Genomic DNA, 27811 nt, shown 5'->3' with positions numbered 1-27811 from the left:
TTAGTATGGGGAACATATTCTAAGTAACAAAGACTTAATTTAGAGTTATTTGGTTAGTGTTAGAGGGTTAGGGTTATAATAAGGCCATGCCGAATAAGGCATTAATAAGTACTTAATAATGACTAGTTAAGAGCCAATATGTTACTAATTTGCATTTTACTAAGCAACTAATTAATGGTGAATATGTTCCCCATACTAAAGTGTTAACATGTTTTATTACTGGTGCACAATGTAAAGTGCTTTTTTACAAATAAAATCTATTATTATTATTATTATTATTATATCATGGACCTTTGAGGACAATACTTTTTGTGAAAAGATCTTCAGGACATCTAAATGTGGGAATGAAAACAAGTACGTTGTGTCCCCCACCCCACTACACTGGTTGTCTATAGATTAATCGCAGTCTGTATGGAAAGGAGGCATAGGGTTGGAAGGGTATGGTTTTTAATGGGCTGCAAGGGAAGCGCTGTTTACTCTTACACGTTTTCCACTTCTCTCTCCTCCTCCTCCACCCCTGAGACCGTCAGATAACCACATATGCGGACAGAGACAGAGGGAGAGCTACAGTAACACAATTAAGGTGAGGGGCTGCGAGGAAGTGAGCACTCCAAGACTCTGTTGCGGGATTCAAGAGTGACAATGAAAACCCAAACTTACCTAACTTTATGTTTTATGTTGTTGTTGTTGTTTTTGTGCCAGTATCACGGTGTGTATACATTGTCATTTAAAATGTTACAATATGAAAGCATTGTTTGTAGTCTAGAACTGAGTCCTACAATCATAATGGATGATGGGGAATTTGTTTAAATTTCAAACAGACTTGAAGGTGGAGTTTATGATGTACAATACATAGTTATATCAATCAATCAATCAATGTTTATTTATATAGCCCTAAATCACAGGTGTCTCAAAGGGCTGCACAAGCCACAACGGAATCCTCGGTTCAGAGCCCACATAAGGGCAAGGAAAAACTCACAACCCTGTGGGATGTCAATGGGAATGACTATGAGAAACCTTGGAACCTTGGAGGGGAGACCGGATGCAATGGACGTCGAGTGGGTCTTGCATAATATTGTGAAAGTCCAGTCCATAGTGGATCTAACATAATAGTGAGAGTCCAGTCCATAGTGGATCCAACATAGTAGTGAGAGTCCAGTCCATAGTGGATCTAACATAATAGTGAGAGTCCAGTCCATAGTGGATCTAACATAATAGTGAGAGTCCAGTCCATAGTGGATCTAACATAATAGTGAAAGTCCAGTCCATAGTGGATCTAACATAATAGTGAGAGTCCAGTCCATAGTGGATCTAACATAATAGTGAGAGTCCAGTCCATAGTGGATCTAACATAATAGTGAGAGTCCAGTCCATAGTGGATCTAACATAATAGTGAGAGTCCAGTCCATAGTGGATCTAGCATAATAGTGAGAGTCCAGTCCATAGTAGATCTAACATAATAGTGAGAGTCCAGTCCATAGTGGATCTAACATAATAGTGAGAGTCCAGTCCATAGTGGATCCAACATAATAGTGAGAGTTCAGTCCATAGTGGATCTAACATAATAGTGTGAAAGTCCAGTCCATAGTGGATCTAACATAATAGTGTGAAAGTCCAGTCCATAGTAGATCTAACATAATAGTGAGAGTCCAGTCCATAGTGGATCTAACATAGTAGTGAGAGTCCAGTCCATAATGGATCTAACACAATAATGAGAGTCCAGTCCATAGTGGATCTAACATAATAGTGAGAGTCCAGTCCATAGTTGATCTAACATAGTAGTGAGAGTCCAGTCCATAGTGGATCTAACATAATAGTGTGAAAGTCCAGTCCATAGTAGATCTAACATAATAGTGAGAGTCCAGTCCATAGTGGATCTAACATAGTAGTGAGAGTCCAGTCCATAATGGATCTAACACAAAAGTGAGAGTCCAGTCCATAGTGGATCTAACATAATAGTGTGAAAGTCCAGTCCATAGTGGATCTAACATAATAGTGTGAAAGTCCAGTCCATAGTAGATCTAACATAATAGTGAGAGTCCAGTCCATGGTGGATCTAACATAGTAGTGAGAGAGCAGTCCATAGTGGATCTAACATAATAGTGAGAGTCCAGTCCATAGTGGATCTAACATAATAGTGAGAGTCCAGTCCATAGTGGATCTAACATAGTAGTGAGAGTTCAGTCCATAATGGATCTAACACAATAGTGAGAGTCCAGTCCATAGTGGATCTAACATAATAGTGTGAAAGTCCAGTCCATAGTGGATCTAACATAATAGTGAGAGTCCAGTCCATAGTGGATCCAACATAATAGTGAGAGTCCAGTCCATAGTGGATCTAACATAGTAGTGAGAGTCCAGTCCATAGTGGAACTAACATAATAGTGAGAGTCCAGTCCATAGTGGATCTAACATAGTAGTGAGAGTCCAGTCCATAGTGGATCTAACATAATAGTGAGAGTCCAGTCCATAGTGGATCTAACATAGTAGTGAGAGTCCAGTCCATAGTGGATCTAACATAGTAGTGAGAGTCCAGTCCATAGTGGATCTAACATAATAGTGAGAGTCCAGTCCATAGTGGATCTAACATAATAGTGTGAAAGTCCAGTCCATAGTAGATCTAACATAATAGTGAGAGTCCAGTCCATAGTGGATCTAACATAGTAGTGAGAGTCCAGTCCATAATGGATCTAACACAAAAGTGAGAGTCCAGTCCATAGTGGATCTAACATAATAGTGTGAAAGTCCAGTCCATAGTGGATCTAACATAATAGTGTGAAAGTCCAGTCCATAGTAGATCTAACATAATAGTGAGAGTCCAGTCCATGGTGGATCTAACATAGTAGTGAGAGAGCAGTCCATAGTGGATCTAACATAATAGTGAGAGTCCAGTCCATAGTGGATCTAACATAATAGTGAGAGTCCAGTCCATAGTGGATCTAACATAGTAGTGAGAGTTCAGTCCATAATGGATCTAACACAATAGTGAGAGTCCAGTCCATAGTGGATCTAACATAATAGTGTGAAAGTCCAGTCCATAGTGGATCTAACATAATAGTGAGAGTCCAGTCCATAGTGGATCCAACATAATAGTGAGAGTCCAGTCCATAGTGGATCTAACATAGTAGTGAGAGTCCAGTCTATAGTGGAACTAACATAATAGTGAGAGTCCAGTCCATAGTGGATCTAACATAGTAGTGAGAGTCCAGTCCATAGTGGATCTAACATAATAGTGAGAGTCCAGTCCATAGTGGATCTAACATAGTAGTGAGAGTCCAGTCCATAGTGGATCTAACATAGTAGTGAGAGTCCAGTCCATAGTGGATCTAACATAATAGTGAGAGTCCAGTCCATAGTGGATCTAACATAGTAGTGAGAGTCCAGTCCATAGTGGATCTAACATAATAGTGAGAGTCCAGTCCATAGTGGATCTAACATAATAGTGAGAGTCCAGTCCATAGTGGATCTAACATAATAGTGAGAGTCCAGTCCATAGTGGATCTAACATAATAGTGTGAGAGTCCAGTCCATAGTGGATCTAACATAATAGTGTGAAAGTCCAGTCCATAGTGGATCTAACATAATAGTGAGAGTCCAGTCCATAGTGGATCCAACATAATAGTGAGAGTCCAGTCCATAGTGGATCTAACATAGTAGTGAGAGTCCAGTCCATAGTGGATCTAACATAATAGTGAGAGTCCAGTCCATAGTGGATCTAACATAATAGTGAGAGTCCAGTCCATAGTGGATCTAACATAATAGTGAGTGTCCAGTCCATAGTGGATCCAACATAATAGTGAGAGTCCAGTCCATAGTGGATCTAACATAATAGTGAGAGTCCAGTCCATAGTGGATCTAACATAATAGTGAGAGTCCAGTCCATAGTGGATCTAACATAATAGTGAGAGTCCAGTCCATAGTGGATCTAACATAATAGTGAGAGTCCAGTCCATAGTGGATCTAACATAATAGTGAGAGTCCAGTCCATAGTGGATCTAACATAATAGTGAGAGTCCAGTCCATAGTGGATCTAACATAATAGTGAGAGTCCAGTCCATAGTGGATCCAACATAATAGTGAGAGTCCAGTCCATAGTGGATCTAACATAATAGTGAGAGTCCAGTCCATAGTGGATCTAACATAGTAGTGAGAGTCCAGTCCATAGTGGATCTAACATAATAGTGAGAGTCCAGTCCATAGTGGATCTAACATAATAGTGAGAGTCCAGTCCATAGTGGATCTAACATAATAGTGAGTGTCCAGTCCATAGTGGATCCAACATAATAGTGAGAGTCCAGTCCATAGTGGATCTAACATAATAGTGAGAGTCCAGTCCATAGTGGATCTAACATAATAGTGAGAGTCCAGTCCATAGTGGATCTAACATAATAGTGAGAGTCCAGTCCATAGTGGATCTAACATAATAGTGAGAGTCCAGTCCATAGTGGATCTAACATAATAGTGAGAGTCCAGTCCATAGTGGATCTAACATAATAGTGAGAGTCCAGTCCATAGTGGATCCAACATAATAGTGAGAGTCCAGTCCATAGTGGATCTAACATAATAGTGAGAGTCCAGTCCATAGTGGATCTAACATAGTAGTGAGAGTCCAGTCCATAGTGGATCTAACATAATAGTGAGAGTCCAGTCCATAGTGGATCTAACATAATAGTGAGAGTCCAGTCCATAGTGGATCTAACATAATAGTGAGAGTCCAGTCCATAGTGGATCCAACATAATAGTGAGAGTCCAGTCCATAGTGGATCTAACATAATAGTGAGAGTCCAGTCCATAGTGGATCTAACATAATAGTGAGAGTCCAGTCCATAGTGTATCTAACATAATAGTGAGAGTCCAGTCCATAGTGGATCTAACATAATAGTGAGAGTCCAGTCCATAGTGGATCTAACATAATAGTGAGAGTCCAGTCCATAGTGGATCCAACATAATAGTGAGAGTCCAGTCCATAGTGGATCTAACATAGTAGTGAGAGTCCAGTCCATAGTGGATCTAACATAATAGTGAGAGTCCAGTCCATAGTGGATCTAACATAATAGTGAGAGTCCAGTCCATAGTGGATCTAACATAATAGTGAGAGTCCAGTCCATAGTGGATCTAACATAATAGTGTGAAAGTCCAGTCCATAGTGGATCTAACATAATAGTGTGAAAGTCCAGTCCATAGTAGATCTAACATAATAGTGAGAGTCCAGTCCATGGTGGATCTAACATAGTAGTGAGAGAGCAGTCCATAGTGGATCTAACATAATAGTGAGAGTCCAGTCCATAGTGGATCTAACATAATAGTGAGAGTCCAGTCCATAGTGGATCTAACATAGTAGTGAGAGTTCAGTCCATAATGGATCTAACACAATAGTGAGAGTCCAGTCCATAGTGGATCTAACATAATAGTGTGAAAGTCCAGTCCATAGTGGATCTAACATAATAGTGAGAGTCCAGTCCATAGTGGATCCAACATAATAGTGAGAGTCCAGTCCATAGTGGATCTAACATAATAGTGAGAGTCCAGTCCATAGTGGATCTAACATAGTAGTGAGAGTCCAGTCCATAGTGGAACTAACATAATAGTGAGAGTCCAGTCCATAGTGGATCTAACATAGTAGTGAGAGTCCAGTCCATAGTGGATCTAACATAATAGTGAGAGTCCAGTCCATAGTGGATCTAACATAGTAGTGAGAGTCCAGTCCATAGTGGATCTAACATAGTAGTGAGAGTCCAGTCCATAGTGGATCTAACATAATAGTGAGAGTCCAGTCCATAGTGGATCTAACATAGTAGTGAGAGTCCAGTCCATAGTGGATCTAACATAATAGTGAGAGTCCAGTCCATAGTGGATCTAACATAATAGTGAGAGTCCAGTCCATAGTGGATCTAACATAATAGTGAGAGTCCAGTCCATAGTGGATCTAACATAATAGTGTGAGAGTCCAGTCCATAGTGGATCTAACATAATAGTGTGAAAGTCCAGTCCATAGTGGATCTAACATAATAGTGAGAGTCCAGTCCATAGTGGATCCAACATAATAGTGAGAGTCCAGTCCATAGTGGATCTAACATAGTAGTGAGAGTCCAGTCCATAGTGGATCTAACATAATAGTGAGAGTCCAGTCCATAGTGGATCTAACAAAATAGTGAGAGTCCAGTCCATAGTGGATCTAACATAATAGTGAGTGTCCAGTCCATAGTGGATCCAACATAATAGTGAGAGTCCAGTCCATAGTGGATCTAACATAATAGTGAGAGTCCAGTCCATAGTGGATCTAACATAATAGTGAGAGTCCAGTCCATAGTGGATCTAACATAATAGTGAGAGTCCAGTCCATAGTGGATCTAACATAATAGTGAGAGTCCAGTCCATAGTGGATCTAACATAATAATGTGAAAGTCCAGTCCATAGTGGATCTAACATAATAGTGAGAGTCCAGTCCATAGTGGATCCAACATAATAGTGAGAGTCCAGTCCATAGTGGATCTAACATAGTAGTGAGAGTCCAGTCCATAGTGGATCTAACATAATAGTGAGAGTCCAGTCCATAGTGGATCTAACATAATAGTGAGAGTCCAGTCCATAGTGGATCTAACATAATAGTGAGAGTCCAGTCCATAGTGGATCCAACATAATAGTGAGAGTCCAGTCCATAGTGGATCTAACATAATAGTGAGAGTCCAGTCCATAGTGGATCTAACATAGTAGTGAGAGTCCAGTCCATAGTGGATCTAACATAATAGTGAGAGTCCAGTCCATAGTGGATCTAACATAATAGTGAGAGTCCAGTCCATAGTGGATCTAACATAATAGTGAGAGTCCAGTCCATAGTGGATCCAACATAATAGTGAGAGTCCAGTCCATAGTGGATCTAACATAATAGTGAGAGTCCAGTCCATAGTGGATCTAACATAATAGTGAGAGTCCAGTCCATAGTGTATCTAACATAATAGTGAGAGTCCAGTCCATAGTGGATCTAACATAATAGTGAGAGTCCAGTCCATAGTGGATCTAACATAATAGTGAGAGTCCAGTCCATAGTGGATCCAACATAATAGTGAGAGTCCAGTCCATAGTGGATCTAACATAGTAGTGAGAGTCCAGTCCATAGTGGATCTAACATAATAGTGAGAGTCCAGTCCATAGTGGATCTAACATAATAGTGAGAGTCCAGTCCATAGTGGATCTAACATAATAGTGAGAGTCCAGTCCATAGTGGATCTAACATAATAGTGTGAAAGTCCAGTCCATAGTGGATCTAACATAATAGTGTGAAAGTCCAGTCCATAGTAGATCTAACATAATAGTGAGAGTCCAGTCCATAGTGGATCTAACATAGTAGTGAGAGTCCAGTCCATAGTGGATCTAACATAATAGTGTGAAAGTCCAGTCCATAGTGGATCTAACATAATAGTGAGAGTCCAGTCCATAGTGGATCTAACATAATAGTGAGAGTCCAGTCCATAGTGGATCTAACATAACAGTGAGAGTCCAGTCCATAGTGGGGCCAGCAGGACACCATCCCGAGCGAAGACGGGTCAGCAGCGCAGAGATGTCCCCAACCGATGCACAGGCGAGCGGTCCACCCTGGGTCCTGACTCTGGACAGCCTGCACTTAATCCATGGCTACCGGACCTGTGCCCCCCCCCCCCCCCCCCCCCCCTCCACAAGGAACGGCAGATCAACTGGTCTCGAAAAGGGGTCTATTTAAAGGCTAGAGTATACAAATGCGTTTTTAAGATGGGACTTCAATGCTTCTACTGATATGATGATATGTTATTGAGAGTTTAGGTACAAAGACAATTACCGTAAATTCCAGACCATAAGCCGCTACTTTTTTTCCCTACACTTTGAACCCTGAGGCTTATAAAACTGTGCGGCTAATTTCTGTATTTATTTTTTCGTTCATTGCCATAATATTTGTGTGCAACAGTTTTCATTAAAGCCAAACAGACGACTGAAATCCTCTGGAGGAGTTTGCTCACTGCAGGTACTTCCTGTTTTGCCTTTAACTGGAAGTAAAACCATCCATCACGTTTCTCCTCAAAATTATTCTTCATTCATCCCTCTCAGTAGCATTTGTAATTTTCACAATTTGACTAAAACGATTCCTACTTACTAAATCGTCCCATGTGTGGTGTCTGTAGGAGTGTTCATGCATATTTCTATGCGCTGTCTCAAAGTATTATTAGCTAATATGCTAACATGTCTACGGGTGTCTGTGAAGTATTACCTTACAATGGCATTATTTTTGTATCGTTTCAGTTTCACAAATTCCTCAGTTAATTCACCAAAACATCACCGTGGAGTTATTGAGTCTGTTTAGCTGATTGGAGAGCTAGCTTCCGCAGCTAGTGGATCCATGACAATGACTTCTGTTTTGTTTGATCAGCCGTTTTACTTTCACCTTAAAATTGCTATGGAAAGCCTGACGTGACATATGTGTAACAATAAAAAAAAAAAATGCAAATAAGACTGAAATTAATTTCCTTCACATCGTCACACATCTTTGAAACATATAAGTTCTTTGGGGGAAAAAAAATCAGAACTTACAATAACATTATTTTTGTATTGTTTCAGTTTCACAAATTCCTCAGTTAATTCACCAAAACGTCAGCGTGCAGTTATTGAGTCTGTTTAGCTGATTGGAGAGCTAGCTTCCGCAGCTAGTGGATCCATGACGATGACTTCTGTTTTGTTTGATCAGCCGTTTTACTGCCATGTTACATACATTGTTTGGTAACAATTAAGGGATGTAAATAAACACTTTCAAAATATTTCTGTGTAAATAACTAATTTCACAACCTATATATCTGCGGATTTAGTGGGTGCGGTTTATATATCGGTGCGCTCTATTGTCGGGGAAAATAAGGTACGTGCAAAAAAATTGCAAATAAGACTGAAATTCATTTCCTTCACATCTTTGAAACAAATAAGTTCTTTGGAAGAAAAAAAAAAATCAGAAATATGCTGTATGTACTTCATCTGTATATTCCACATGATTTTCCCTTGAGTGGAAAAGGGTCTGGGTTCTTGTAGGCTAATATTAAATAAAATTGTTTCGAGCTCTATAAACACCAGCAAGACCAGATGTATATTTAATAATAGTATGCAGCGAGCATCAGATATGAATGTAATGTTTAGTAAAGTTAATTGTTAGAATCATTTTATCTAAGTTATCACAAAAACTTTGTGTTGAAATGAGTTCCCGGCGAGAAGACCAAAAGCTGTCTTTGAACCTACCAAGAAGAAGGCTTGTAAAACTCCACTGTGTAGGGGGGGGGAAGCAAAATGAAGGTGTTTTGTTTCTTTCATGTATTGTAATCAACAGAAAAATATTGTCTGACCCAAGAACTACAAAAGCGAAGAGGAAGCAGGACCAGACTCCCATCCAGGCACCGCTTCTTTGAACTGTTTTACGACCTTTTCTGTGAAGTGTTTACGACATTTTTCTTTTGAACTGTTCTGTAACCAAAGGCAACGCTGTTTACGACCCACGTCCCTTTGGAAGCAGCTGTTGCCCTGTGGTCGGGGAAAGTCCAAATAAAGGAGGAGGCGTACAATCTTTCGCCGGAGCGTGCTGGAGACTGTACAAGAGTACAGACCAGACATTTCTCCTCAAATTGAACCAAATTTAATTCTGTCTCTGTTTGATTCTTTGCTTCTTGTCCTGTTTAATAGATGTCATCAGTGTTTGAATCTGACATTAATCATTAGAGTTTTTTTACTTGAAAATAGCCCCACTTTATCCGGATCCGGGACTGCAGAATCAAATTAGATGACTTTTAATAATTTTTTTTTTTTTTTTTTTTGGGGGGGGGGGGGACAAAAAAAAAAGTGCCTGTTTTTTCAGTGACTGTATTATGATTTCCATATCAAATGAATAATAAAACATTATTTAAAAAAATGTAATTGAATAGAATAAAAATAAAAAGTGGAAAAAATCTTGATGATGAGACAATATTAGCTTGCTGCTGAATTGACTTACATTGTGCAAAAAAACATGCACGTTTGCGTTTGAAAGTGTTCATTGACGCGACGCCATCACTAACGATGTAACGACTTCAGCGGTAACGAGCTGCTACAAGTGACTCGCCTTCACTTGGCACGGCCCCTTGTGACAGAGTGGCGCCAATAGTTCCCCCCACACGCTCTGTGGAAATGAAAGATGAGGCCGGATGGAATGTGATCGGTCCCGGCATTTGGTAGCTTGACTCTCACCCCATGCACGTTCCCCCACCACCAACAGCCAGGATTCACCTTTGATCAGGACACAAAATGGCAGCACCGGCTCGGCTGAGATGTCAGACAGATGCCAATTAGATCAGCTCAGCCTCAGGCGAGCGGATCCCGGGCTTGCAGCTACCAGGCTTGTTTTCCACACAGGTTGCCGATATAGAGATTTTCTGCCCATCGGAATTATGCTTTCTGCTGTTGGAGTGGCAGATGCTTCCCAATTTAACACTTCATTCATAGCAAAGTTGATTTGTAGCCGAAGTGACAAGGAGATACACTTCAGAACGTGTTTGTGCCGTTTCAGTCTGTGCAGAGTTTCTCCTGGAATTGTATTAGGAGTGTGACTGGCCCCCACTAGGAATGAGTACCTTTTACATTTGAATCGATACAGTCGCTGGGAATCAATACCAGTGCTTAACAATACCAATTTTCTGTACTTTTGTGTGTGTTCAAATGTGTTAATAAATGTTAATTATCTCATTAAACACTGAGCTGGGGTTGCACGGTATACAGGTACTAAAAGTATCGCGGTACTAAAGAAGTAAAAACAATACCATACCACCGGTACTTTTTAAATTTTTTACGGACATTACAATGCGCCGTCGTCACGTCGTGATATCGCCGGTAAAACGAGCAGAGGCGCATGTTACACGTCAGTAAAACGGCTGACCAAACAAAACAGAAGTCATCGTCACGGACCCCCTAGCTGCGGAAACGAGCTCTCCAAACAGCTAAACAGACTAAAATTATTATGAATTAATATCATTAGAAGTAATCACATTTTATGCGCATTGTGACCAGATACTAAGTGCGAAATGTATGTTTTCTAAATATTATTTTTTAAATATATACCGTATTTTTCGGACTATAAGTCGCAGTTTTTTTCATAGTTTGGCCGGGGGTGCGACTTATACTCAGGAGCGACTTATGTGTGAAATGATTAACACATTAGCGCAAAATATCATATAATATTATTGATCTCATTCACGTAAGAGACTAGACGTATAAGATTTCATGGGATTTAGCGATTAAGAGTGACAGATTGTTTGGTAAACGTATAGCATGTTCTATATGTTATAGTTATTTGAATGACTCTTACCATAATATGTTACGTTAACATACCAGGCACGTTCTCAGTTGGTTATTTATGCCTCATATAACGTACACTTATTCAGCCTGTTGTTCACTATTCTTTATTTATTTTAAATTGCCTTTCAAATGTCTATTCTTGGTGTTGGCTTTTATCAAATAAATTTCCCCCAAAAATGCGACTTATACTCCAGTGCGACTTATATATGTTTTTTTCCTTCTTTATTATGCATTTTCGGCCGGTGCGACTTATACTCCGGAGCGACTTATACTCCGAAAAATACGGTACTAAAAGTATCGCGGTACTAAAGAAGTAAAAACAATACCATACCACCGGTACTTTTTAAATTTTTTACGGACATTACGATGCGCCGTCGTCACGTCGTGATATCGCCGGTAAAACGAGCAGAGGCGCATGTTACACGTCAGTAAAACGGCTGATCAAACAAAACAGAAGTCATCGTCACGGGCCCCCTAGCTGCGGAAACGAGCTCTCCAAACAGCTAAACAGACTCAAATTATTATGAATTAATATCATTAGAAGTAATCACATTTTATGCGCATTGAGACCAGATACTAAGTGCGAAATGTATGTTTTCTAAATATTATTTTTTAAATATATACCGTATTTTTTGGACTATAAGTCGCAGTTTTTTTCATCGTTTGGCCGGGGGTGCGACTTATACTCAGGAGCGACTTATGTGTGAAATTATTAACACTTTAGCGCAAAATATCAAATAATATTATTGATCTCATTCACGTAAGAGACTAGACGTATAAGATTTCATGGGATTTAGCGATTAGGAGTGACAGATTGTTTGGTAAACGTATAGCATGTTCTATATGTTATAGTTATTTGAATGACTCTTACCATAATATGTTACGTTAACATACCAGGCACCTTCTCAGTTGGTTATTTATGCCTCATATAACGTACACTTATTCAGCCTGTTGTTCACTATTCTTTATTTATTTTAAATTGCCTTTCAAATGTCTATTCTTGGTGTTGGATTTTATGAAATAAATGTCCCCAAAAAATGCGACTTATACTCCAGTGCGACTTATATATGTTTTTTTCCTTCTTTATTATGCATTTTCGGCCGGTGCGACTTATACTCCATAGCGACTTATACTCCGAAAAATACGGTACTAAAAGTATCGCGGTACTAAAGAAGTAAAAACAATACCATACCACCGGTACTTTTTACATTTTTTACGGACATTACGAAGCGCCGTCGCGCCGTCGTCACATCGCCGGTAAAACGAGCAGAGGCGCATGTTACACGTCAGTAAAACGGCTGATCAAACAAAACAGAAGTCATCGTCACGGACCCCCTAGCTGCGGAAACGAGCTCTCCAAACAGCTAAACAGACTCAAATTATTATTAATTAATATCATTAGAAGTAATCACATTTTATGCGCATTGTGACCAGATACTAAGTGCGAAATACATGTTTTCTAAATATTATTTTTTAAATATATATTTGCATTTGGATGCTCTACTTACAAACCCTGTTTCCATATGAGTTGGGAAATTGTGTTAGATGTAAATATAAACGGAATACAATGATTTGCAAATTCTTTTCAACCCATATTCAAATTGAATGCACTACAAAGACAACATATTTGATGTTCAAACTCATAAACTTTATTTTTTTTTTGCTAATAATAATTAACTTAGAATTTCATGGCTGCAACACGTGCCAAAGTAGTTGGGAAAGGGCATGTTCACCACTGTGTTACATCACCTTTTCTTTTAACAACACTAAATAAACGATTGGGAACTGAGGAAACTAATTGTTGAAGCTTTGAAGGTGGAATTCTTTCCCATTCTTGTTTCATGTAGAGCTTCAGTCGTTCAACAGTCCGGGGGTCTCCGCTGTCGTATTTTACGCTTCATAATGCGCCACACATTTTCGATGGGAGACAGGTCTGGACTGCAGGCGGGCCAGGAAAGTACCCGCACTCTTTTTTTTTACGAAGCCACGCTGTTGTAACACGTGCTGAATGTGGCTTGGCATTGTCTTGCTGAAATAAGCAGGGGCGTCCATGAAAAAGACGACGCTTAGATGGCAGCATATGTTGCTCCAAAACCTGTATGTACCTTTCAGCATTAATGGTGCCTTCACAGATGTGTAAGTTACCCATGTCTTGGGCACTAATACACCCCCATACCATCACACATGCTGGCTTTTGAACTTTGCGTCAATAACAGTCTGGATGGTTCTTTTCCTCTTTGGTCCGGATGACACTATGTCGAATATTTCCAAAAAACAACTTGAAATGTGGACTCGTCAGACCACAGAACACTTTTCCACTTTGCATGAGTCCATCTTAGATGATCTCGTGCCCAGAGAAGCCGGCGGCGTTTCTGGGTGTTGTTGATAAATGGCTTTCGCTTTGCATAGTAGAGTTTTAACTTGCAAATCATTGTATTCCGTTTATATTTACATCTAACACAATTCCCCAACTCATATGGAAAGGGGGTTTGTATAACCTGCTCATAATCTACCAGCCCAAATACAGGGGTACCTCAGTTTTTCTTGATATTTTAAATCCCAATAGAGTGCACTGCTGTTGAGCTGGAAAAAAAACTCAGATTATAAAAGAAATGTATCTTTAACATTTGCCTTATTGACTGATTGACCCCCCCAATGTTGTTGGCTTTCCATCCACGTAGTTCTGACACAGGGCTTTTCAGGTTAATTCGATTCAGGCTAACCCAATCTGTGCTGGTGCTGATATTGACAAATGTAACTCTGAGATTTGCTCGATTTTTGATGAGAGAATTTGGCATTTCATGTCAAGAAAAATCACTGTGCTGTGCCGACCATCGATTGTTGTATACGACGACCAAGGATCTGTGGTGAGGAAATTGTATTGGAGCTTTCCAAAAAGAACTGGAGTGAGATACACTCCTTAACAAAGTATTGAAGTATGATTATTAAAATGTATTATTAATTAATATAATTAGAAGTAATCACATTTTATGTGCATTGTGACAAGATTGTAAGGGCAAAATGTATGTTTTGTATTTTTATTTATTTAAAAAAATATATATATATATATATACATATGTACTCAACCCGCCTCCCAATGACCAAAGAGTCGACCATTCTAAGCCTCCCCTTCTTTCATGCAAACCCAAAGTACACGGCATTGAAATGATTTACTGCCTATTCCACTTGAACGTGGTCAAACCTATACTTGCCTAATTTTGTGAAAATGGTACAAGTTCTGCTCAATTCTTTTAAATATCTACACTACATTGCCAAAAGTATTTGACCACCTGCTTTGACTCACATATGAACTTGAAGTGCCATCCCATTCCTAACCCATAGGGTTCAATATGATGTCGGTCCACCTTTTGCAGCTGTTACAGCTTCCAACTCTTCTGGGAAGGCTGTCCACAAGGTTGCGGAGTGTGTTTATAGGAATTTTCCCACCATTCTTCCAAAAGCGCATTGGTGAGGTCACACACTGATGTTAGTCGAGAAGGCCTGGATCTCAGTCTCCGTTCTAATTCATCCCAAAGGTGTTCTAATGAGTTCAGGTCAGGACTCTGTGCAGGCCAGGACCTTGGTTTGTGCACCGGTGTACAATCATGTTGGAAGAAGAAGGGGCCCGCTCCAAACTGTTCCCACAAGGTTGGTGTCAGAAAAATGTTATGTAAATTATCAAAAAAACTTTCCGTTCTCTGAGTTCCCAATGAACAGACAAGAGGCTGTCTTTGTTACACCAAGCTAAAGGCTTGGAAAATTCCATTGTGTACGATGGGAGGAGACGGGAGTGGGGTTATCTATTGTGATCCAAGACATGCCCAAGCTGAATCCAGGACCAGCCCAAGCCTGAGGCATCTTTTTCTTTTGTATTAATGTGACCGAAAACAATGACTGTTTACATACTCCCCATTCCTTTAGAAACAGCTGTTATGTAAATAGGGAAAATCCAAATAAAAAGAGGTGGCGTACAATCTTTCGCCAGAGCGTGGTGGAAGACTGTGCAGAGAGTACAGTCGCCGCGTTTCTCCTCAATTGAGCCAAATTTAATTCTGTCTTTGCTTCATGTCTCGTTTAATAGATGTCATCAGTGTTTGAACCTGACAGTTGGGAGCATGGAATTGTCCAAAATGTTTTGGTATCCTGGAGCATTCAAAGTTCCTTTCACTGGACCAAAACCAACTCCTGAAAAACAACTCCACAACACAATTCCTCATCCACCAAATTTCACACTCGGCACAATGCAGTCTGAAATGTAGCGTTCTCCTGGCAACCTCCAAACCCAGACTGGTACATCAGATTGCTAGATGGAAAAGCGTCATTCATCAGTCCAGAGAAGGCGTCTCCACTGCTCTAGAGTCCAGTGGCGACGTGCTTTACACCACTGCATCCCACGCTTTGCATTGGACTTGGTGACGTATGGCTTAGATGCAGCTGCTCGGCCATGGGAACCCGTCCCATGAAGCTCTCTGCGTACTGTACGTGGGCTAATTGGAAAGTCACATGAAGTTTGGAGCTCTGTAGCAACTGACTGTGCAGAAAGTCGGCGACCTCTTTGCACTTCAGCATCCGCTGACCCTTCTCTGTCAGTTTACGTGGCCTACCACTTGGTGGCCGAGTTGCTATTGTTCCCAAACTCTTCCATTTTCTTATAATAAAGCCAACAGTTGGAAATTTCACGACTGGATTTGTTGCACAGTATATGACAGTTCCACGCTGGAAATCACTGAGCTCCTGAGAGCGGCCCATTCTTTCACAAATGTTTGTAGAAACAGTCTCCATGCCTAAGTGCTTGGTTTTATACACCTGTGTACAGGCCAAGTGATTAGGACACCTGATTCTGATCATTGGGATGGGTGGCCAAATTTAAAACTTGCTAATTTGACATGTTCTCCCTTTGTTTCGAGCTAAAACTATCCATCCATCCATCAATCCATCTTCTTCCGCTTATCCGAGGTCGGGTCGCGGGGGCAGCAGCTTAAGCAGGGAAGCCCAGACTTCCCTCTCCCCAGCCACTTCGTCCAGCTCCTCCCGGGGGATCCCGAGGCGTTCCCAGGCCAGCCGGGAGACATAGTCTTCCCAACGTGTCCTGGGTCTTCCCCGTGGCCTCCTACCGGTCGGACGTGCCCTAAACACCTCCCTAGGGAGGCGTTCGGGTGGCATCCTGACCAGATGCCCGAACCACCTCATCTGGCTCCTTTATTTTGAGCTCCTCTCGGATGGCAGAGCTTCTCACCCTATCTCTAAGGGAGAGACCCGCCACCCGGCGGAGGAAACTCATTTGGGCCGCTTGTACCCGTGATCTTGTCCTTTCGGTCATAACCCAAAGCTCATGACCATAGGTGAGGATGGGAACGTAGATCGACCGGTAAATTGAGAGCTTTGCCTTCCGGCTCAGCTCCTTCTTCACCACAACGGATCGATACGGCGTCCGCATTACTGAAGACGCCGCACCGATCCGCCTGTCGATCTCACGATCCACTCTTCCCTCACTCGTGAATTAGACTCCGAGGTACTTGAACTCCTCCACTTGGGAGCTAAAACTAAGTAAGTCGTAATATATGGTATGATTACAGGGGTTATAACTTTTAAAAAAAAATCAATGTCTTATAGTAGAGAAACTGGTAGATTGATTGATTGATTGATTGATTGAGACTTTTATTAGTAGGTTGCACAGTACAGTACATATTCCGTACAATTGACCACTAAATGGTAACACCCCAATAAGTTTTTCAACTTGTTTAAGTCGGGGTCCAAGTAAATCAATTCATGGTAGAAAGGCTTTGAAGTATTTATTTGTAGAATGTCTAGGCTAGACACGTTAGAAATAGTTGAAATGCTCAACATATGCAAAGTAAAGGATTTTTGCTTTCCCCGGGCTAAAACTCTACAAATGAATTCACAGGGTTGGATTATCTGCGTCTAAATAATATGTTAGAGTGACCTTTCAGAGCAAATCTTAAAAGAGCCTAAAGCAAAAGCAGCGAAGTGAGCCATGGACGGGAATGCTATAAAGTCTTTTAATATCGGTCACCGAGAGTTAAGGTCTTTCCCCAGGCTCTGCTCATTTAATCCCTGTTTGGCTTTTATGTCACAACGACAATCCAGGTTGTGCGGCAAAAGAATGACATGGCCTTTTGCAATCAGAAAATACCACACTGGTTCAAAAATGTTGTGTTTGTCTCACAACATGATTCGTTTTCAGTTGCAGTTCTTGGCGGAGACTAGGTTTCATTTTGATGGAGAACATCTCGCAACGTCATCCTTTTCTTTCGCCGATGACAGCAAGAGGTTAAAGGCCTACTGAAAGCCACTACTAGCGACCACGCAGTCTGATAGTTTATATATCAATGATGAAATCTTAACATTGCAACACATGCCAATACGGCCGGGTTAACTTATAAAGTGACATTTTAAATTTCCCGCGAAACTTCCGGTTGAAAACGTCTATGTATGATGACGTATGCGCGTGACGTCAATGGTTGAAACGGAAGTATTGGTACACCATTGTATCCCAATACAAAAAAGCTCTGTTTTCATCGCAAAATTCCACAGTATTCTGGACATCTGTGTTGGTGAATCTTTTGCAATTTGTTTAATGAACAATGAAGACTGCAAAGAAGAAAGCTGTAGGTGGGATCGGTGTATTAGCGGCTGGCTGCAGCAACACAACCAGGAGGACTTTGACTTGGATAGCAGACGCGCTATCTGACACTAGCCGCCGACCGCATCGATGATCGGGTGAAGTCCTTCGTCGCGCCGTCGATCGCTGGAACGCAGGTGATCACGGGTGTTGATGAGCAGATGAGGGCTGGCTGGCGTAGGTGGAGAGATAATGTTTTTATCATAGCTCTGATGAGGTCCCGTAGCTAAGTTAGCTTCAATGGCGTCGTTAGCAACAGCATTGTTAGGCTTCGACAGGCGGCACAGCATTAACCGTGTAGTTACAGGTCCAGTGTTTGGTTCGGTGTCTCCTGATAATAGTATTGTTGATCTTCTGTCTATCCTTCCAGTCAGGGGCTTGTTTCTTTTGCTTCTATCTGCATTTAAGCACGATGCTATCACGTTAGCTCCGTAGCTAAAGTGCTTCGCCGATGTATTGTCGTGGAGATAAAAGTCACTGTGAATGTCCATTTCGCGTTCTCGACTCTCATTTTCAAGAGGATATAGTATCCGAGGTGGTTTAAAATACAAATCCGTGATCCACAATAGAAAAAGGAGAAATTGTGGAATCCAATGAGCCAGCTTGTACCTAAGTTACGGTCAGAGTGAAAAAAGATACGTCCTGCACTGCACTCTAGTCCTTCACTCTCACGTTCCTCATCCACAAATCTTTCATCCTGGCTCAAATTAATGGGGTAATCGTCGCTTTCTCGGTCCGAATCGCTCTCGCTGCTGGTGTAAACAATGGGGAAATGTGAGGAGCCTTTCAACCTGTGACGTCACGCTACTTCCGGTACAGGCAAGGCTTTTTTTTTATCAGCGACCAAAAGTTGCAAACTTTATCGTCGATGTTCTCTACTAAATCCTTTCAGCAAAAATATGGCAATATCGCGAAATGATCAAGTATGACACATAGAATGGTTCTGCTATCCCAGTTTAAATAATAAAAAATAATTTCAGTAGGCCTTTAAACTCCAAGCATTTATTGTTGAAAATGTTTTTTAGCTCTCAACTTGTCCAAAGCTAATGCACAGGTACGAGGGCTGTGAGTCTTTTGGGCACCACACAATTTAATTCGATTCTTGGGGGGGTAACAATTCGATTCAGAATCGATTCTCGATTCATAATCCATACTTTTTTAATAACATTGGGTGCCAGTTCCAAGATTAGCTACATTCATCCATAAGATAAATAAAATGATACTTACTAAAAAAATCAGTTTTGTTTAACAAAATCCTACCCAAACTTTCAATAAAATTAAAAACAAATAAGGCAACAAGAAAAGTATCCTACACTTTTCTTTTCTAAAGTAAATCTGTACAGCAGATATGGGCATCTACATCAACTACCGTATTTTTCGGAGTATAAGTCGCTCCGGAGTATAAGTCGCACCGGCCGAAAATGCATTATAAAGAAGGAAAAAACATATATAAGTCGCACTGGAGTATAAGTCGCATTTTTGGGGGAAATGTATTTGATAAAAGCCAACACCAAGAATAGACATTTGAAAGGCAATTTAAAATAAATAAAGAATAGTGAACAACAGGCTGAATAAGTGTACGTTATATGAGGCATAAATAACCAACTGAGAACATGCCTGGTATGTTAACGTAACATATTATGGTAGGAGTCATTCAAATAACTATAACATATAGAACATGCTATACGTTTACCAAACAATCTGTCACTCCTAATCGCTAAATCCCATGAAATCTTATATGTCTAGTCTCTTACGTGAATGAGATCAATAATATTTTTGATATTTCACGGTAATGTGTTAATAATTTCAGACATAAGTCGCTCCTGAGTATAAGTCGCACCCCCGGCCAAACTATGAAAAAAACTGACTTATAGTCCAAAAAATACGGTATATGATTTGCCTGAGTAGCTGAGTAACAGATTATTATTATTATTTTTATTTTTTTAAATCAATGTTTGATTTTTTTTTTAATAAATTAAGATTTGTTAGAAATAAGAATCAGGATTCATTCAAAAATCAATTTATTCATTTTTACACACCTAACAGGAGCTGGTCTGCACACACACCGTGCTAAATTCAAGCAGACTTAAAAAAGTGCAACTTTACTTTTTTGGGACTGTTTTCCTATATTTTGCAATAATTATAAAAGACATGACATGATGTTTTTTTTAATGCATTCAAACTCTGAATAAACGTAAACAAATGACTGCTTACAGCACAGCCAATGGGAGGTCCTCTATTCTGCCCATAAAACCTAATAAAAAGACATCTAAAAAGCGCCAACAATACTTGGCTTACATTAAAATAAACCAAGTATTAGTGATATTGTTATTATAAGTGCTAACTCAGACGAACTATTTATAGCGGCGCGGTGATCACTACTGTGTGTCCCTATGTCTACATCATCCAATGGTAACATGTTTCCTCGCTTCTTTTGTTCGTGAAAGTTCAGTGTAGATCATAAATCATTCATCTCACCTGGATAGTAGAAGGATGAGGATGTAATCCGACAAGTTGGTATGCTTTGACAGCCAATTTAGAACCCGGAAAAGGGGAGAACGACACAAAAAGACGCTTGGTTTATTTAACCCCCCCTCTAACATCACATGGACAAAGATAAGACCTGGAGGAAAGTTCTGTGGTCAGATGAAACTAAAATTGAGCTGTTTGGCCACAATACCCGGCAATATGTTTGGAGGAGAAAAGGTAAGGTGAGGCCTTTAATCCCAGGAACACCATGCCTACCGTCAAGCATGGTGGTGGTAGTAGTTGTCACGACGGGGTTTTCGCTTACTGCGGGGTCGTTTCTCCCAGGAAGGCAAACGGACGACTCCGGACAGGACTTGCAGGTAGGAACATGATTTAATTTTAAGAAACAATCAACAAGGTACCAAACAGAAAACAACCCGAAGGCAAGCGCGCCTATCGCACGCGGAAGCTAAGGCAAAAACTTAGGACATGAAACTAGAGACATGAACCTCAAGAAACTGTGGTATGAAACAAACACAAAACCGTGGCATGAAACAACTAGCATTAACTATGGCATAGAACAAACACGAAACTGTGGCATGAAACAACTAGCATTAACTATGGCATAGAACAAACACGAAACTGTGGCATGAAACAAACACGAAACTGTGGCATGAAACAACTAGCATTAACTATGGCATAGAACAAACACGAAACTGTGGCATGAAACAACTAGCATTAACTATGGCATAGAACAAACACGAAACTGTGGCATGAAACAAACACGAAACTGTGGCATGAAACAACTAGCATTAACTATGGCATAGAACAAACACGAAACTGTGGCATGAAACAAACACGAAACTGTGGCATGAAACAACTAGCATTAACTATGGCATGGAACAAACACGAAACTGTGGCATGAAACAAACACGAAACTGTGGCATGAGACAACTAGCATTAACTATGGCATAGAACAAACACAAAACTGTGGCATGAAACAACTAGCATTAACTATGGCATAGAACAAACACGAAACTGTGGCATGAAACAAACACGAAACTGTGGCATGAAACAACTAGCATTAACTATGGCATGAAACAAACACGAAACTGTGGCATGAAACAACTAGCATTAACTATGGCATAGAACAAACACGAAACTGTGGCATGAAACAACTAGCATTAACTATGGCATAGAACAAACACGAAACTGTGGCATGAAACAAACACGAAACTGTGGCATGAAACAACTAGCATTAACTATGGCATAGAACAAACACGAAACTGTGGCATGAAACAAACACGAAACTGTGGCATGAAACAACTAGCATTAACTATGGCATGGAACAAACACGAAACTGTGGCATGAAACAAACACGAAACTGTGGCATGAGACAACTAGCATTAACTATGGCATAGAACAAACACAGAACTGTGGCATGAAACAACTAGCATTAACTATGGCATAGAACAAACACGAAACTGTGGCATGAAACAAACACGAAACTGTGGCACGAAACAACTAGCATTAACTATGGCATAGAACAAACACGAAACTGTGGCATGAAACAAACACGAAACTGTGGCATGAAACAACTAGCATTAACTATGGCATAGAACAAACACGAAACTGTGGCATGAAACAAACACGAAACTGTGGCATGAAACAACTAGCATTAACTATGGCATAGAGCAAACACGAAACTGTGGCATGAAACAACTAGCATTAACTATGGCATAGAACAAACACGAAACTGCGGCATGAAACAAACACGAAACTGTGGCAGGAAACAACTAGCATTAACTATGGCATAGAACAAACACGAAACTGTGGCATGAAACAACTAGCATTAACTATGGCATAGAGCAAACACGAAACTGTGGCATGAAACAGCTAGCATTAACTATGGCATAGAACAAACACGAAACTGTGGCATGAAACAAACACGAAACTGTGGCATGAAACAACTAGCATTAACTATGGCATAGAACAAACACGAAACTGTGGCATGAAACAAACACGAAACTGTGGCATGAAACAACTAGCATTAACTATGGCATAGAACAAACACGAAACTGTGGCATGAAACAACTAACATTAACTATGGCATAGAACAAACACGAAACTGCGGCATGAAACAAACACGAAACTGTGGCATGAAACAATTAGCATTAACTATGGCATAGAACAAACACGAAACTGTGGCATGAAACCAACATTGCACATGACATGAGATGCAATGAAAAGACGATGCCTGAAGAGAAAGTTTTTTTAGAAAATAAGGGCGGAAATTACAAGCTATTAAAGGGGAAGTTCACTTTTTGGGGAATTTTGCCTATCGTTCACAATCATTATGAGAGACAAAAAGACAAAAGGTTGTTTTTTTCTTTTGCATTCTAACTTCTAAAAGTCTGTTGGAATTGGGGGTTGAATCACCAAAATGATTCCCAAGCGCGGCCACCGCTGCTGCTCACTACTCCCCTCACCTCCCACGGGATGGAACAAGGGGATGGATCAAATTGAGAGGGTAATTTCACCACACCTAGTGTGTGTGTGACTAACTTAACTTTAACTTCACAATGATGTGCAGAACTTCTGTTTAGCGGTCGAGAAGATACTGTTGGCCGGAGTTATGCAGTTGACAAACTTGAGGACAAGGTGGCATATTTCATCAGGCGGTGATGGCTGCCACAGTGTGTGGATGTTACAGACGGAGCCCACATCCTTGTTCTTAGCCCTAGAGGAAGTATCACACCGAAGACTTCAATCACAAAGGCTGGTACTCCATCATTCTGCCAGCTTGTGGCACATGAAAGGGGACTCCTGTGGAATGTTTTTGTTGGAGTTGCATGGAACCGACATGATGCAAGGTTGTGTCTTGCTAACAGCCTCCAGGGACAAGGAACAAATGTGGACATGGTGTTGGGTAGTACAAACCCCGTTTCCATATGAGTTGGGAAATTGTGTTAAGATGTAAATATAAACGGAATACAATGATTTGCAAATCATTTTCAACCCATATTCAATTGAATGCACTACAAAGACAACATATTTGATGTTCAAACTCATAAACTTTTTTTTTTTGCAAATAATTCACTTAGAATTTCATGGCTGCAACACGTGCCAAAGTAGTTGGGAAAGGGCATGTTCACCACTGTGTTACATGGCCTTTCCTTTTAACAACACTCAGTAAACGACTGGGAACTGAGGAGACACATTTTTGAAGCTTCTCAGGTGGAATTCTTTCCCATTCTTGCTTGATGTACAGCTTAAGTTGTTCAACAGTCCGGGGGTCTCCCTTGTGCTATTTTAGGCTTCATAATGCGCCACACATTTTCAATGGGAGACAGGTCTGGACTACAGGCAGGCCAGTCTAGTACCCGCACTCTTTTACTATGAAGCCACGTTGATGTGACACGTGGCTTGGCATTGTCTTGCTGAAATAAGCAGGGGCGTCCATGGTAACGTTGCTTAGATGGCAACATATGTTGCTCCAAAACCTGTATGTACCTTTCAGCATTAATGGTGCCTTCACAGATGTGTAAGTTACCCATGTCTTGGGCACTAATACACCCCCATACCATCACACATGCTGGCTTTTACACTTTGCGCCTAGAACAATCCGGATGGTTGTTTTCCTCTTTGGTCCAGAGGACACGACGTCCACAGTTTCCAAAAACAATTTGAAATGTGGACTCGTCAGACCACAGAACACTTTTCCACTTTGTATCAGTCCATCTTAGATGAGCTCAGGCCCAGCGAAGCAGACGGCGCTTCTGGGTGTTGTTGATAAACGGTTTTCGTCTCGCATAGGAGAGTTTTAACTTGCACTTACAGATGTAGCGACCAACTGTAGTTACTGACAGCGGGTTTCTGAAGTGTTTCTGAGCCCATGTGGTGATATCCTTTACACACTGATGTCGCTTGTTGATGCAGTACAGCCTGAGGGATGGAAGGTCACGGGCTTAGCTGCTTACGTGCAGTGATTTTTCCAGATTCTCCGAACCCTTTGATGATATTACGGAGCGTAGATGGTGAGAAAGGTTTTTCTTAAACTGTTCAACAATTTGCTCACGCATTTGTTGACAAAGTGGTGACCCTCGCCCCATCCTTGTTTGTGAATGACTGAGCATTTCATGGAATCTACTTTTATACCCAATCATGGCACCCACCTGTTCCCAATTAGCCTGCACACCTGTGGGATGTTCCTAATAAGTGTTTGATGAGCATTCCTCAACTTTATCAGTACTTATTGCCACCTTTCCCAACTTCTTTGTCACGTGTTGCTGGCATCAAATTCTAAAGTTAATGATTATTTGCACACAAAAAAAAAAAGTTTATCAGTTTGAACATCAAATATGTTGTCTTTGTAGCATATTCAACTGAATATGGGTTGAAAATGATATGCAAATCATTGTATTCCGTTTATATTTACATCTAACACAATTTCCCAACTCATATGGAAACGGGGTTTGTAGTTTATCCCTCAAAAAGATGATTACTGAAACATTTCAACGGTAATGGCAGGCTAGCCAGCAGTTGACGCAGAACAGGAGTGTCAAAAGATCAGTTTGCTAAATATAAAAATAGGCTGACTTTTTTGAATGTAAGAAACTGCTGCTCTAAATGTGTCCACTGGATGTCGCAATAGCAATTCAAGTGTAACCCACGTCACACGTAGCATTGTTGAAAGATGACGTGTCAGCTGACTTTAGGCGTCCTATGGATTGGCTGCCGCTACTCCAATCAGTGCAGGTGCAAGCAATCAGCTGATCCTGTTATGGCTGGCCGCAGATGGCGGCGGTATCGACGCACAATGCCTTCTTTAATTGTAAATTATCCACTCAACAAATAAAATAACGAAACGGTAAGATGCAAAGACTTGAGTCAACATGACCATCATCGTTTTAATCAGAGATTTGTGCAGCAATTTCTATTGGTTGAAGGCACGATGCGCACCTTGCACTCCATTGTAAAAATGTTTGTTCCACGCTTAAATTTAGCATGTTCATATCGGTTCTGTAGTTATACCTTGATTTCAGCTACAATGTCATTTTGATCATTGTTTTGTTTATATAATAATTGTCATTTTTGAGGATGAATTAATGTGTTGTGTGTAATGCGGACGCTGTATCGATCCGTTGTGGTGAAGAAGGAGCTGAGCCGGAAGGCAAAGCTCTCAATTTACCGGTCAATCTACGTTCCCATCCTCACCTATGGTCATGAGCTGTGGGTCATGACCGAAAGGACAAGATCACGGGTACAAGCGGCCGAAATGAGTTTCCTCCGCCGGGTGGCGAGGCTCTCCCTTAGAGATAGGGTGAGAAGCTCTGTCATCCGAGGGGAACTCAGAGTAAAGCCGCTGCTCCTCCAAATGGTGAGGAGCCAGATGAGGTGGTTCGGGCATCTGGTCAGGATGCCACCCGAACTTCTCCCTAGGGAGGTGTTTAGGGCACGTCCGACCGGCAGGAGGCCACGGGGACGACCCAGGACACGTTGGGAAGATTATGTCTCCCGGCTGGCCTGGGAACGCCTCGGGATCCCCCGGGAGGAGCTGGACGAAGTGGCTGGGGAGAGGGAAGTCTGGGCTTCCCTGCTTAGGCTGCTGCCCCCGCGGCCCAACCTCGGATAAGCGGAAGAAAATGGGTGGATGGATGGATGAATGTGTTATGGCAGTCGAATGTCACTTGGGATGTCTGATAATATCGGACTGCCGATATTATCGGCCGATAAATGCTTTAAAATGTAATATTGGAAATTACCGGTATCGGTTCCAAAATGATCGGTATCGGTTTCAAAAAGTAACATTTCTGACTTTTTAAAACGCAGCAGTGTACACGGACGTAGGGAGAAGTACAGAGCGCCAATAAACCTTAAAGGCACTGCCTTCACGTGCCGGCCCAGTCACATAATATCAACGGCTTTTCACACACACAGTGAATGCAACGCATACTTGGTCAACAGCCATACAGGTCACACTGAGGGTGACAGTATAAACAACTTAAACACTGTTACAAATATGCGCCACACTGTGAACCCACACCAAACAAGAATGACAAACACATTTCGGGAGAACATCCGCACCGTAACACAACATAAACACAACAGAACAAATGCCCAGAACCCCTTGCAGCACTAACTCTACAATATACATCCCCCGCTCCCCCCCCTCCCACCACCACCTCAACCCCGCCCACCTCAACCTCCTCATGCTCTCTCAGGGAGAGCATGTCCCAAATTCCAAGCTGCTGTTTTGAGGCATGTTAAAAAAAAATAATGCACTTTGTGACTTCAATAATAAATATGGCAGTGCCATGTTGGCACTTTTTTTCCCATAACATGAGTTGATTTATTTTGGAAAACCTTGTTACATTGTTTAATGCATCACAACAAAATTAGGCATAATAATGTGTTAATTCCACGACTGTATATATCGGCATCGGTTGATATCGGTATGGGTAATTAAGAGTTGGACAATATCGGAATATCGGATATCGGCAAAAAAGCCATTATCGGACATCTCTAAATGTCACCAATGTGCCGGTTTGAGGAAACACTTGATTCCTTTTTTAAACGTCTTTAATGGTGAACTGGCAACATGAGATTGCTAAACAAGGAAGACAAAGAAAACTATTTGAAGTTGTCTTTATTTTTAAGTTTTAATTTACCAGTCCAGCCCGCCCGGGTATAGATTTGCCCCCATGCGGCCTCTAAAATGAGTTTGAGACCTCTGATGTCGCACAACAGGATAAGCAGAGACAGAATAATAGCTGGAGCTTGCTGTTAAAACGCAATATTTGCCACTTGAGCAAAGTTAAGTCTATGGTTTGAACATGTCGTGTGTTGCATGCATGGTCTGTGGGAACTGGAGGAGGATGACTTCATGGTAGACTAGGGTGTCACTGTCTTGCAGCAGCAGCAGCCTGAGGGTGCGCTGTCTGCGGCACGGGTGTGCGGTTTTTAAATCCAGCTGTGTGAGGTATTTGGTATGCTTAAGTTATTATCCAACCATCCATTATTACATATATTAACAAGATGGGATCCAAAAATTGAGCTAGTCTCTACTTTAAAACATTCGGGATGTGTAATTGATGATCACTGATGGACAAATTCATGATGTTGCAAAAACATTTTTAAAAAATCAATCAATCAATGTTTATTTATATAGCCCTAAATCACAAGTGTCTCAAAGGGCTGCACAAGCCACAACGACATCCTCTGTACAGAGCCCACATTAGGGCAAGGAAAAACTCACCCCAATGAGACGTCGATGTGAATGACTATGAGAAACCTTGGAGAGGACCCCCCTCTTTAGGGGAGACCGAAAGCAATGGATGTCGACGATGCGTGGGTTGATTTATTATT

The 27811-nt window shown here is 41.0% G+C and overlaps 1 protein-coding gene across 2 annotated transcripts in view; it reads right to left on the bottom strand.

Annotated features, from left to right (window-relative positions):
- rbfox1 (RNA binding fox-1 homolog 1) overlaps positions 1 to 27811 on the bottom strand; it is a 783527-nt gene that overhangs the window by 608137 nt on the left and 147579 nt on the right. The gene's annotated exons all lie outside the window — the stretch shown is intronic.

This window comes from Entelurus aequoreus, linkage group LG25 (genome assembly GCF_033978785.1).
Source record: "Entelurus aequoreus isolate RoL-2023_Sb linkage group LG25, RoL_Eaeq_v1.1, whole genome shotgun sequence".
NCBI classification, from domain to species: Eukaryota; Metazoa; Chordata; class Actinopteri; order Syngnathiformes; family Syngnathidae; genus Entelurus; species Entelurus aequoreus.
Note: the sequence above shows the minus strand (reverse complement) of the source record. Positions and strands in the feature narration are given on the sequence as shown.